Genomic DNA, 13083 nt, shown 5'->3' with positions numbered 1-13083 from the left:
GCAAGACTCAGTTCCTTTTACCTGTTGAGGATTAAGTTGAGGAATAGTGCTTTTAATCCATGTTGGGAACCAGGCCTGACCTTTACAAATGCTAATGAGCATTCTCCTTGCATAGCCTGTCACATTCATTTACATTCATTTTGCTTTCATTGCTTTTTCCAATAGAGCTTTCAAGAATGTCTTGCTTCACTGAAAGTTTCCCAAGATTACTATATTAGTACTGTTTGCATGTTTCTTGTTAAATGTAAACGGTAATAACTGGAATTTTCTTAGATAAGTATCTTTCTCTCTAATAACACTGTGTCAAAAGTGTTCTTCTCCAGACCTTCCTTTTTCTTCTAGATGTCTGTTGAGCTCTATTCCAAGAGATTAAAGTTATAAATTGTGCTACAAACATAGGCTTCCTCAAAGGTTTGACTGGTAGATGAGCCCAAGTTTGCGGGGAAGCTTAAGAAGGTGGGGAGAGGTTTTGATTTCATACTAAGACCCAGCACAACAGTAAGGTGTGGTTGAACCCTTGCCATTCCCCAGCTCACAGGAAGGGAGAGGGATGTGTGCTTATCAGGGATATTCAATAAGCACCAAGAAGTCTCAACACTTCCAGAGGCTCAGTTTTCACCTAACACTCAAGCCAAACTGGGTGCTATTGTCCTATTACAGTGGTACCTCGGGTTACATACGCTTCAGGTTACATACACTTCAGGTTACAGACTCCGCTAACCCAGAAATAGTGCTTCAGGTTAAGAACTTTGCTTCAGGATGAGAATAGAAATCTTGCAGCGGTGGCACGGCAGCAGCAGGAGGCCCCATTAGCTAAAGTGGTGCTTCAGGTTAAAAACAGTTTCAGGTTAAGAACGGACCTCCGGAACGAATTAAGTACTTAACCCGAGGTACCACTGTACTGCACTGGTGTACAAACCCCCTTTTAGCTTGGGACCAATACATACATACCTCAGAGATATTGTGGGTTTGGTTCCAAACCACCACAATAAAGCAAATACAGTATCAAAATAAAGCAAGTCACACAGTCTTTTAGGTTTCCCAGTGTATATAAAAGTTAAGTTTATACTATACTGTAGTCTATGAAGCCAGGCCCCCTGATTACAGTCTAAGAGTGTGGTCCTACTTCTACACAGATTTTTTTTCTTTCTACTTCTACACAGATGTTAATGCCTGAGTGGGTTAGGATGCGAGTAAAAGCCCCTTTGCTAGCAGAGGCACACTGCTGGGGAAAAGGACTCCAGAACAGCAGAGGTCCCAGCTGTGCCCTAGCTTGCCAGCAGTAAGCCCTGAAACAGAGCAGGGCACCGTAGCTTAGCACAAACTGTGCTTAATCTCAGCTATGCTTTGTTTGAAACTAGCCAACTTCATGCCATGGGTTATGAAACTGGCTTGTTTCAACAACTGTATTTAAAATTAGTTACAGTTTAGGATTTGGACATCATTGAGCTCTGGTAAATAAAAAACAAAAGCACCAGCTCCTAGTCTTCTCCGCTTAGGCTCCCCAAGGCTCACTCCCATTGTGATAAGCCATGGTTTATCACAATCATGCGGGACTACAGTTCTCACCCTCCCTGAGCACTGGCCATGGTAGCTGAAGCTGATGGGGGCTGGAGTCCATGAACACCTGAAGGGCAAAAGGTTCACTGTCTCTGGTTTATCATATGTAAAAATGCATTAGATGAATATGTATGCTGTGTTTACAATACTTGGAACGTGCAGTAATGGTATCCCTTCAAAACATGAGGCCTTCCCCCCTCACTTGGGAATCACTGTGCTAGTTAATTGAAATCAGCACAACAAAAAATCCCTTAGAGAGTTTTAATTTTGTCCTGGTGGCCAGAAGCCCCACCTATTTTAGTTCTATTTATATCTTAAGCAGGGTCTGTTGACTGCATTTGGCATGAAGAGACTGGATACTTCCTTATTTCTGAAATCTATTGTTCACATAAGATCAAGGATTTAACTATGGAAAAGGAAAGCCAGAGATTATTTACAAGTAAAATTAAAACTAACATTGAACTCTTTGGTAAGGAAAGAATAACAAACAGCTGTCTCTATTCCTCATCCCCAGCTGTTGGTTTCATACAACTCTGCAATAACAACATCAGAAGTTTTTCATTCTTTTCCCATATGGTACTGTCTCAAAGGATATATCTTACAGCTCACAGGGGAAGCTGCACAGCTCTAAACCCCTCAGAAACTATGAGCAGAGAAATGCTTGTGCTATTTTCTCTTTGACACGTTGCCAGTTGACAAAAAATGAATCCCGTTCAGATACTATGCAAGTGTGAAAAAATGTATTGTCTATTGCTGTGGAGACATTTTTGATGCCAAGTTGTGACAGCAGAAAATCATATGGCAAAATGTTTTTATTCTTGCTCAGCTGTGCTTAACGTTTAGCTGGATTTTCAGAGTTCCCATCCTCAATGCACATCCATTTCTACTGAAGAAATTGTTCCAGAATAAGGGGGTGTGTGTGAATAACTATTTTAAATACAGGTTTGTTATAATAAACTCATTTTCAGACACGAGCTCTACCCAATCTTTTTTTGTGCAGAAGATAAATAAATGGGATGCCTAAGGGTGTGGTCAATACAGACCAGGTATTATCTGCCATCCAGTCCATGCTTGGCTTAGGGCAGATGAACAGAATCAAAGTTCACAATCCACCAGTGGCATCCTATCCTAGAGAGGGAGGCAGAAGGAGAAAGAGGAGAGGAGGTCCTGGTTCTGCTGACAAGGTAGTGAAATTTCCTCCTACAGCAGGCACAGGAAACCTGTGGTGCTTTGAATGTGGTTGACTCCACCTCTCATTAGCCCCAGCCTGCATGGTCAAGAATGCTGGGAGTCATAGTCCCATTTGGAGGGCCACAGGTTCCCTATCCCTGCCCTACAGTTCCAAATTCTCCCACCAAGAAGTGCCTGCTGGGAGTGAGAAGGGAAGATGAGGACCATATTCAACAAAATTTTTGTGCCACAGGAATCCATCACAAAGATTCCAGCCAGTGCAGTGTGACTTCCCCCTCTCCTCCCCTGCATGCCTCACACCATTCCCAAATCTGCTTTGGAGGATTGGAGGAATAGATGGCGGGAGGATAAAAGGAAGGCGGTTCCATTGCACAAGGAAAATCCTATACTGATAGCTGTGAAACAGTTGTGGGATTATTTCCGAATTAAAATTGGAGAAACATTTTGCTCAAGCTCCCTAAGAAATTCCAGAATAATTATTGCAGAGAGGCAACAGGCAGCCTCCTAAATGGGGTGTCCTTTGGATTGCAGAAGCCTTTACTTCTCATGGCACACAGGACATTACTGTCCCACACTCTATCCTCTGCACAGACAATGACTTAGAATTATCTTTAATGGATTGAAAACAACAACAGCAATGGTTGATCACTGTTTATATAGTTTAAAAAGTAATACAAACATAATACAAATATAAATATAAAGCGTTGCTGGCTCTTAACATTGCTGTAATACCATTGGTTACAATTAATGGTTAATGAATTGCCTGGTCCATTTAGAAATTTCTTTAGAAGTTTCTGAAATTATGTCACTAGAATCCATTCAGTCTGAATGCATTTTATCACTTCATTACTCAGAGAATGAAGTTTACTTATTTTTCTAATACTTTGATCTCATTGGAAATAGCATTACTGCTAAAGCAAGTAAATGAGAGTAGTGGCATCTGGCAAGGGACAGCATGGCCGTATTTGGCTAGAATTACACAACAAAATGCAAGATTTGCAAATGAAATACACTCATCTGTGCTGAATGTCTTGCAATTGGCACAGTTTTTATTTTTCCATTTTATCATGTAGGGAACCTCATATCAGCTGTACCACCGAGCAGGGCTTTCTCTGACTAATTTTCCAACATTGTGGTTTACAAGTGTCTCTAGAATTAAGCGAAATAACAATCAGTTCGTCTTTGTTCATAATGATCTTTGTCCATAATGCTGCAACAATAATTAGTTTATTATATTTATATATCGCTTTACACATCCAGAAACTATTTACAATACTAAAATACATAACAAATTCAATAAAATAACACAAACACAAAATGCCAACCATGTTCATTCAAAGAAAAAGTCATCTGAGACAGTACAAAATACTCCCTCCATCCACACAAGACCACCAAAAGCCTGATAATCAGCGCTGTCCAAATGTCTGGAAAAATATATTTGCCTGGCACCAGAAATGTTGTATGACAAAGACAGCACTAGGTGAGCAGCATTGGGGAGACATTCCACAATCAAGAAACTACCACAGAAAAGGCCTGCTCTCTTAATTAATAAAATAATCTTGAACGATAATAATAATTAATAAAGGCAACATATTTTAAATGACCCAAGTAAAATGCCATAAAGTAGTAAGGAATATTTTAGTAGGTCCGAATGAATGTATTGCCCTGCTGTGAATTTATTAATTGTTTTCCAATCACTGTAGACTATTTTCTTCACAATAGGTAACACGTAGAACCCTTTTTAAAAACATAGGTTGTTATTATTTAGTTTGGGGGCCTAATTTTATCCCCCATGATACAGGGTGGAATGGAGAATAAACCCAACAATGTACAGACTGTACTAGGAAACCAACAAAAGGATGAAGAAAATTATCAGAGGCAAGCGGCAAAGTCTTTTCTCTGTAGAAAACAGTCGTGGAGCTCTTATCAGAAGCCACAGCATGTTTACTGCTTCAATTATCCCCCCCCCCTTGAGCTGATTCTCTGAAATGCTCCTGAACTGATTGCAGTAATTACACCTGAAGATTTAAAGTAATGTTCCGGGGGGGGGGGGGAGGTAAAGGACAATTAATAAATGGCCTGTTTTATTTTCCATCTACATGGCTGAGAAAACATTCCATTAAAAATAAAGGTAGTTCTTGATTACTGTACACTTGTTTTTTTTTTTTTTTTTTTTTTTTGAGAAGTAGAACAATTAAATAAAAATAACTCTGCATTTTTCCAATTAGATATTTTGCTAGCTACAGAGCTAGGAGACTTTCCAGGGTAGGAGCCTTTGATACTGAAGTTGTCTAGCCTTTCTGAATATGCTGCCTACTGCCGCTGCTAGAGGACAATGCTACAAATATCTTTTTGCACAATAGAATGTGTTCTATAGAGCATGAAAACCCTCTTTGACAGCTGTGATGCGCAGTGGAAAACCTGGCAACAGATTTAGTAATTTTAATATCTCAGTTGCTATGAATAATAGTGTCAATGTGAACAAAAGCCGTATAAACGGTGAGTCAACTCTTCATTCCTCCGTGAGAAGTCATTTAACTCAGTTCCACATATAACACATTAAAATGATTCTCCCCTCCACACCCACAAAAATACAGCACACTGCTAGTCCCAAGGATGGTGTGGATACAAGTTAAATTGAATCACGTGGGGCTTATTTCCAAGTAGATGTTTAGGATTGAATTTCCTGGCAGAAATGAAATGCAATACAGCTACATCCTTGCCGACTGCTGCTGCTGAGTTTCCAGTCAGATGCGTCCTGTAATAAGAACAACCTTCCTAGGCTAGAACAATGATTAGTCTAGCTTCGTATTTTGTCTTTGACAGCCGCCCAGTCTGGATGTTTCAGAGAAACTACAATACAGTACAGAAGGGGAAAGGAGATACAAAGCATATATTCTGCCACTGAGCCTCATTCCTTATTGCTAATTCCTCGTTTCCAACTTAAAGGTAAAGGTAAAGGTACCCCTGCCCGTACGGGCCAGTCTTGACAGACTCTAGGGTTGTGCGCTCATCTCACTCTATAGGCCGGGAGCCAGCGCTGTCCGCAGACACTTCCGGGTCACGTGGCCAGCATGACAAGCTGCATCTGGCGAGCCAGCGCAGCACACGGAACGCCATTTACCTTCCCGCTAGTAAGCGGTCCCTATTTATCTACTTGCACCCGGGGGTGCTTTCGAACTGCTAGGTTGGCAGGCGCTGGGACCAAGTGATGGGAACGCACCCCGCCGCGGGGATTCGAACTGCTGACCTTTCGATCGGCAAGTCCTAGGCGCTGAGGCTTTTACCCACAGCGCCACCCGCGTCCCGTTTCCAACTTAGAAGTCCCCTAAAGTTGATAACAACATTATGAATATTCTAACAATTGCTGAAAATAGCAAACATGTTAAAGATTAACAGGTGTGTCAAGAGTTAGAGGTTTAGGTTTATGCTCTGGACTACAGAGAGTGTGAAAAGTGAAACGATCACACTGACTTGCAAATGGGTTTCTGCATCACTTGGTGTATGGACCATTTGAGCTGTTTGTAAGATGTTGGCTTGACACAGGATACAGACTAGCTGTTGGAGACAATGCTTTCCTTCTGAACTGTTAGCGCTAACCTCTTTGTAAAAAGAGCGCTCAAGGTAATAAAAAGAAAATTGCCAGTAGCTGCCTGGGAATGTGTGTCTTGCAATTTCCTTGACATCTATCTTCCCCACCCCCATCAAACAACAAAGGCTGAGTATGGCAGATACAAAGTAGGTCACTGTTAGGAACGAGCAGTGGGGGTAGGGGACTGATGCTTACCTCTGAATCAGCAGGGAGCTAAATTCTCTAGCAATGTCCTTGTGAGTTGATTTGCAGGAACAATGTCTGAACAGCTTGCCTTCTAGCATCCTAAGCATTCCAAGCATCAAACTAGGTTAAAAATAAGTTATCAGTGCATTTGGAGAACTGAATAAACACTTCATTTGTCTATTACTTTCAGGTTGTTCCTATGGTCCTGGTACTCCATGTCGCCACTACACCAGGGCTAATGCCAGAATGCTCATAGGTCAACTTGAAGGACAAGTTCAACCAGAAGCAAAAGTTCCTTGTGTGACGCTTGGAAATATCCTTTTAAACCTAGAACCTCCATGATCTTGTGATGTCTGAAATATAGAAATTTCCAGAGCAGTTTCCATTATTTGATATGTGTGTTTGTGTATGCATGTGTTATATATTTGATGGTTTGGAGTTTTGTGTACAAATTGACCTGCAGAGCAAAGGGGAACGTTGAGGGGAAGATTTTAAGAGAACATATTAAAGGTACTTTGCTGCGTGTGTTGACTCCTAAAAATAAGCTGGCTAATACTGATAAGAATTTGTGAAAAGATGTGTGAAGTAAGCATTAGATAAGGTAGTTGTATCAGTCAGGATTTGAAATAAGTCCAATGTCTGACTAGTAGGCCTTTATCTTACCAGAAGCAGAGCATCATATGCAACACCAGATATAAGGCAAGTAGGATTATTTGTTTTGTTTATTGTTTATGTAATGTAGTTATATCCCACCTTTCTCCCAAGCTGGGTCCTCGGACTGAGGTATGTTTTGAGAAAGTTAGATGGTTCTTGTTCTACAAGCTAAGAGTGTTTAAACACTTGTCTTTGTCCACAAAGGAGGAAACATAGCCCAGAGGGAGGATGGTTCTCCGTCCCATTTGTCCATCACTACCATGACTTTCTCCTGTGAGGCTTAATCACCCTCACAAAAAGGTGAGGGTTTTCTCTCCAGTGCAGTGCTAGCTAACCTCTGGGAGGCCATGCCAGTGGTGGGTGAGGCCACTCCAGACTCATGAACGTGCATACGAAACAGCCACGCACATCAGCAGGGAGTGGGAGTAGTGGTGGATTTATAGGTATACGAAGTGTGCGAAGAATTAGGGCTCCCTGCAGCGGAGGGCCCCTCAAGTTATGAGTATATATTGTTAACTGAGAGGATACCTTTGAAACATGACTATAAACAATGAATGGCTATTGCTGAATTCTAGAATCTTTGTTGCGTTGTTTCCAACCTTTATTTCTCCTACTCCCCAATTAGAGTCAGTAGAGGCTGGTACACTAGGGTGGGGAGTCGCCAGCCTGGTGCCTGTGAAGGCCTTCATTGGTGCCGCTGAACAGGTTGCAAAACTCTGAGCTATCGTGTTTTCAAAAAAATAAAGGAAGGTGAGACAGTCTAGCCTATCTAGAAGTAAAGTTATGAAACCTCGGAGAGCCACTACATAAACAATACTGTTCTGAGCTAGACGGAAGTATAAGGCATCTATGTTTCCTTTGCTTTTCTTATTTCCAGACAACTGGTTGTCTGCTTTTTTCACCATCATTCAGAATTTTGTGGCCACTGAGTCCTTGTTGGACATTTTGAGGTTTCTTCCATGCCTTAGGATTGTTTTCTGAAGATTTTTGTACCCATGCAAACCTCAGGATTACCCCAAGTCTGCTGATACCTCTGTCTTTCCTTGTACATGGGGCAGTGCACTTCCAGCTACATATATGGGATGACCTGAATTGGAAACAGAGGAAATGGTATCGCTTGTGGATCACTTCATAAAAAGGCAAGTGAGTGTGGACAAGTCCTTGGGCAAAGAGCTGGTATATTTCTTTGAATGATGGCTTTTGTCTCCAAGCTACCAAAATGGGCTGAACTGGGCTAAGATGGCAACTGTCCCTGTCACTAGATTTATTGCTCACTTTTAACATCAAGGGAACACCCACACAATTTGAGTGCTCTGCGGGGAACATTATCTTTTTAGACACACAAAACCTCTCTGTGTAAATGGTCAGCTCCTAATATTTATTCCTAATAGCAAAAGCATAAAGGAATAGAAAAGTGAACAAAGGTATTTATTCATTTTGAGATTTTAAAAGCCAACATTATATTGCAGCAGTCATATATCTTAAGCTGTGTCTTCCAAATAATGTGCTATCTCTGCCTAGAGTTAAATTGCTTGCTTTGGAACTGGCAGAATACAGTTCAGCCAATATGCCTGTCCTGCCATGCAGAAAATCAGAAAAGCTGTGAGCAGGGCGAATGATAGCTACATGTTATGCAAGTGATTGGCACCTTGGAGTAGAGACCTATAAATGTACTGATCCAAACGTAATAAAGGTATTTGGACTGGAAACTTATATGGCGTGTTAAAGCATACACCAATTATGAGAAAGAGTTTGTTTTAGATCTAAACTGCTTTTTATTAAAACATAGCACTTTAAAACAGAGATGAGAACTCTGTATGTCCTCTTGAAGCTTCTGGACTCCAGCTCCCATCAGCTACAACCAGCATTGCAAATGATTAAGGATTGTGGAAAATGAACCCAAACATTTGAACAGCTGCAGGTTCCTTGACCCTGACTTTGTCACCTCTGTTTGCCTCAGTTCCTCAGATCCCCTTCTTGAGAAAGTTTAAGACACAGGATCTACATCTTCTGTGAAGAGGATCAAAAAGAATTATCTGCAATGTTCCTCCTTTAGCACACCTTTGACTTCCTTGTCATACAAAGGTTTTAACTGCCCCTCTAGCCAGTCTCCTATGTATGTGTGTGGCGGTACTGGTATCCAGCACTATTCTTCTATAAAAAGAGGTGCTGGAACTCAACACGAATGCCTCCCTTGTTCTCTTAGAATGGCAATGGTGCCCATTTGAGAGGAGCCGGAACTGAATTCTGGTGAGTTCCGGCTGCAAAAAAAAAAAAAAAGTCCTGTGGCATTTATGTTTTTAGCAATGGGCTCTGTGTGGGTTTTTGCATCTGGTATCATCTTCTTGCGTGTCTTTTGCCAAAGCCTGTGTTCCTTTTTTGTTCTCATTTGGACAAAATTTCCATTTTCTGAAGGAACATGTCTTGCCTCTAATAGCATCTTTGACTTGCCTCATTAACCATGTTGGCATATTATTATTTGACCTATATGTCCTCAATCACATCCAAATGTGTTACAGTGGTACCTCAGTTTAAGAACTTGATTCGTTCCGGAGGTCCGTTCTTAACCTGAAACTGTTCTTCACCTGAGGTACCACTTTAGCTAATGGGGCTCCCGCTGTCGCCGCACAATTTCTGTTCTCATCCTGAAGCAAAGATCTTAACCGTACTATTTCTGGGTTAGCGGAGTCTGTAACCTGAAGCGTCTGTAACCTGAGGTACCACTGTACTTGCACTTTGGCTACTGATTCACTGGGGAACCTGCAAGCATCAACTGTCTCTGCATCCATGCTTCTCCCTTGCTGAATCGGGAAGGAGTTTTTAGTGCAAAAGGAAAAGGATTGTGGCAAAGACAGCTTGATATGATGCGATAACAGACACAATAGACTGCAAACCTCAAAGCCAAAGGCACTCACTACTGAAACACAAGTAAGAACCACCCAACTAGCCTAGGGAAAGGAATGGCAGTCAAAAACAGAAATAGTGTAGCAGAAACGATCCAGTGTTCCGCATTAAATTGATGAAATTAAGGACACCACCTCCAGTATGCCTTTCCTACAGAATTTGTATCCAGAGATAGCCATGCCCCACTGGTTCTCTCCCTTCCATTATGCCAACAATATCTCTAAGACCAAGCACTGCAGCTCACCCATCTTGGCTTGGAAACGCCTTCAAATGGTCTTTCTCCCCAAATGTCTTTAGCACGTGTGTTTAACTGTCTGGTGCTTTGGCCACTCTCCGTTACTATCATATGCCCTTGCACTCAATGTACTAGTTCTAAACCTCCTCCATTTGAACCATCATAAGCACTGCATTTTAGATGATGTGCGAGCTTTTCAGAAACAGAGACGAATAATAGTTTCTTATGCCACATGTCCGAATTCAAGTGTTTCGAGTCTTTCCCATTCTCTGTTACGGTCTGTCTTGAAGCTACCAACTGTATAGCTATTTCAGATGTGTGTTACTGGGTCAGGAAACAAGGAAAGCAAACATAAACTGGGATCACATGGAATATCTGTGTGCATGGACTTATCCATCTCCTGCAGTACCTGTGTCCAGATTTTTTTAATATAACCAGACTGTATTTTAATTATGCATTACAACCGGAATTTATTTTAATTGTATGCTGCTCTAAGCTTCCAAATGAGAGAAAGGACATTTAAAAATACAATGAATAATAAGATCCACACTGGAGATCTGCAACAAATCCTGGAATGTAATGGCAGCTAAAGTTATATAATCTATGCAAGTTTATATTGTAGACAGGACTGAAGGGTGTCCTGCTAAGTCCAGGCTCAAATTAAGGCCAAAAAAGCTTTGTCTGCATTAGTTTTCCACTAATTTAAGTCACATAAAATGCAGATTTCACATGCATTGGCTGTGGGGAGCAGGAAGGGGCTGTTACATTATAGAAGATTACAGAGGGATTCCCCCCCCCCCCAAAAAAAACCTGTAGCTTACTATGCTTTCTTTTCTGTCTGGAGCTTCTGCAGAGTGAGCAAGCTATCATTTGAAGATTGCAGTTTTAACTGCCTGCAGGATTAACAGTTGTAGTGTTTGTTTTGAATGAGCTGCCATAATAACTCAACAGAAGCAGTTTGTGACAATTGAAGGAAAGAGAATAGGTATGAATGGTTCCTGCTGATAAAACTGATTTCTTCGCATGCCATTCAATGCCCAGGAAGAGAAATAAGGAGAATTAAGACCTTGGGTAGGCGATGGTGGAAACATCTGGTGAGGATGTACTTTATTTTGGTCACTACTTTCAGCACCAGCAGTATTGAAAACTTTTTAAAAAACCCACAATAATAGGTTAAGATACTATTACGTGTGTGTGTATGTGAAGACAAATTCATAGAGGATAAGACTATCAGTGTCTAGGTAAAGGTAAATGGACCCCTGACCATTAGGTCCAGTTGTGGACAACTCTGGGGTTGCGTCGATCTTCTTGCTTTACTGACCAAGGGAGCTGGCGTACAGCTTCCAAGTCATGTAGCCAGCATGACTAAGCCGCTTCTGGCGAACCAGAGGAGCGCACGGAAACGCTGTATACCTTCCCTCTGGAGTACCTATAGGCAGTACCTATTTATCTACTTGCACTTTGACTTGCTTTCGAACTGCTAGGTTGGCAGGAGCAACGGGAGCTCACCCCATCACGGGGATTTGAACCACCGACCTTATGATCAGCAAGCCCTAGGCTCTGTGGTTTAACCCACAGTGTCTACTTGCTATCAAAGGCTATGATGGCTCTATGTTCTACCTCCACAACTGGATGCAATGCATCTCTGTATACCAATTTCTGGGAATCGTAAGTGGGGAGAATGCTGCTGTTGCATTAAAGTCCTGCTTGTGGGCTTCCCATAGGCATCGTAAGACTCGGCCATCGTGAGAACAGGATGCAGGACTGGGTAGGCCTTTGGTCTAATGCAGCAAGGCTCTACATAATGCCAACTGTGAGTGATAGAAGTGCATAGAAGTACAACAATATGAGTCTGGATCAGAGAAGACCCTGCTTGCTTGCTGCTTGCTTGCTCATTTATTTATTTAATACACTGGGTGTTTTATTTATTTATACACCACATTCTGCAAGGTCGGTCAACAGCACGTGTCTTGCGGGAGCAGACAAGAGGTGTCATTCTGCACTCAGAAACTAGCACTACCAGGCAAAGAGACACTCAGGGACAAGTACTACCAGCCAATGAGAGGTTTCCCAGAAGTAGTGAGGTGGGGTTAGAGTAAGGTTACCAGATTTTTTTCAATGAATCCAGGGACACTTTTAAACTTCAATGATTTTGTATGGGGACTGATATGTAAATCTGGGGGCTGTCCCTGGGAAACGAGGACATCTGGTAGCCTTAGGTTAGAGGCAAGCAGCTCAGAAGGCCAGTGGCTGGGGGATAACATCAGTAGACAGTGAACTGCAAGAGGAATCAAAGAGAATAAAAAAGTATAGGGAGAGAGCTGAGGACCTTGTTGGGTGGGGTTGTAGAATTTGTTTCCTTTTTATTCTGTTGTTCCTTGAAGGAATTCATGGGGCCATATATATTTCTCCCAGTGCTTTTCATGCTCACAACTACCCTGTGAGACCTTTATGGCTTAGGACCAGATTCTCCACGTATGCCTGCTTGGAGACTCTTTTCTCCAGCCTGAGGTACCCAGCAAAGGGATTATTATTTTTTTCTCCAGTGCTGGCATCCTGGATGTGGAATGCCCTCCCCAACCTTATTGTTTCCCCAGGCTTTTACACTTTTATTTTCCCTTTCCCTATTACTCTGGTTTGTATTTTATTTTTTTTAATGTAGCTTTTATGGATTTACTGTTTTTCAATTTCAGTTTTAATATTTCATGGTAATATTTCATTTTAAGATGGCCTAATAATTAGACTGAAGGGCAGGATGTAA

This window comes from Podarcis muralis, chromosome 4 (assembly GCF_964188315.1).
Source record: "Podarcis muralis chromosome 4, rPodMur119.hap1.1, whole genome shotgun sequence".
NCBI classification, from domain to species: domain Eukaryota; kingdom Metazoa; phylum Chordata; class Lepidosauria; order Squamata; family Lacertidae; genus Podarcis; species Podarcis muralis.
This window is presented reverse-complemented; position numbering follows the sequence as displayed.